Raw genomic sequence first — 1,594 nt, forward strand, 5'->3', positions numbered from 1 at the left:
CTGTACAGGGTCGCTATGAGTTGGAACCAACTCCATGGAACATAACCACCACCACCAATGAACTCTAAGTCCTAGTGTAGTGCTATGGGTTAATGCACTGGACTGCAAGATTATTTGAAGGACAAGATTGAAATTTGGAGCTCATCAGCTACTCCTTGGAAACCCTATACATGATCACTATGAGTAGGAACCAGTTTGAAAGCCCCTAACAACAACACAATCAACTCTAGTCTTCAAAATCAACTGAGAAATGCCATGCTGTTTCTGTTATGCCAATGTGTTCTGACCTAGGCCTTCCTTCCTTTCCCGCCCTCCCTCTTCTCCCCTCAACTCTGACACTCCAGAGAATCATTTCAGAGCTTGCCAGATCCTCTTTGGAAGAGATTCCTGGATTTGTCTCCTTATTTTTTCTTCTACTCCACCTGAGCCCCATGCAAATCCTTTCCTCTAGCAACATAGTAGTTCAGTGTTAATCGTTCCGTGTATCTCAAACCCTTGTGCATGCAATGTTTGACCTTTTCTGGGGTAGTGCACTTGCACAAAGTCACCTTCCCTTTGGTCACCCACATGGAGATGGGCAGATCAGGCAGAGAGCACGTAACAAGGAAGAGGAAAAAAGAAGACACTCACACCTCTGTTTTTACAGATCGTTGAGTGGCTTCTGCACTGGGAGTGATCTCGTTCCTGTCTCCACCCACTCTCTGCCACAAAGGCTGCAGCCTGCTGGCCATCCTGGTTCAAATATCCCCTTCTTTCTTGCACCTATTCTAAATCTTCCTGTTAAGCATGCAAACCACTGACTTACCACTTTATCTGAATTTCAGAATTCTGGGACAGTCCATCCAGGTTGTTTTGCCAGTTTTCCATGCTTTCGCTAATGAGAGTTTGCACAGCCCCTCTGCCTAATCCACCATCAAGCCCTTTTCCAAAGTTTCAGTCAATTTGACTTCTGTGTGTTCCATCTGGTAACATCCATGTATAATCCCATCTCTTCTGTTCTTTTAAAAGGATTTGCAATGAACAAGTCATTGTTCTTGCAAATTCTATCATATGATCTGTAGCATTATTTCTATAAGCAAGGCTATATTTTCCAACTAGTGATCTTTCCTTTTTTTTCCCAACCCTGGCAATCCAATCACAAGTAATTTCAATGTATCTTGATTTCATGTTTGATAAACTTCAGAATGAAAAAGATGACAGAATTCTTCAATTTCATCATCACTGACTTTAGTGGTTACTGTACAAATTTGAATAATATTAGTATTAACTGGTCTGCCTTGTTGTTGTGTTGTTAAGAGCCATTGAGTCGGTTCCAACCCATAGCGACCCAGTATAGGTGTTCCAAGGAGTAGCTGTTAGCTTGAACCACCAACCTTACAGTTCAAAGGACTTTGCAGTCTGGTGCATTAACCCACATTGCCACACCAGGACTCCAGTCTGCCTTGTAGATGTATGTATATTATCCTATTAGTGACAACATCATACTTCAAGATGGATTTTGCAATGTTCTTTTAGATGGTGAATGTGATGCCATTCCTTTTCAATTTGTCATTCTGGCCATATTAAACCATGTGATTGTCAGGTTCCAAATGGC

Source organism: Chrysochloris asiatica, unplaced genomic scaffold (genome assembly GCF_000296735.1).
Source record: "Chrysochloris asiatica unplaced genomic scaffold, ChrAsi1.0 scaffold00033, whole genome shotgun sequence".
Classification (NCBI taxonomy): domain Eukaryota; kingdom Metazoa; phylum Chordata; class Mammalia; order Afrosoricida; family Chrysochloridae; genus Chrysochloris; species Chrysochloris asiatica.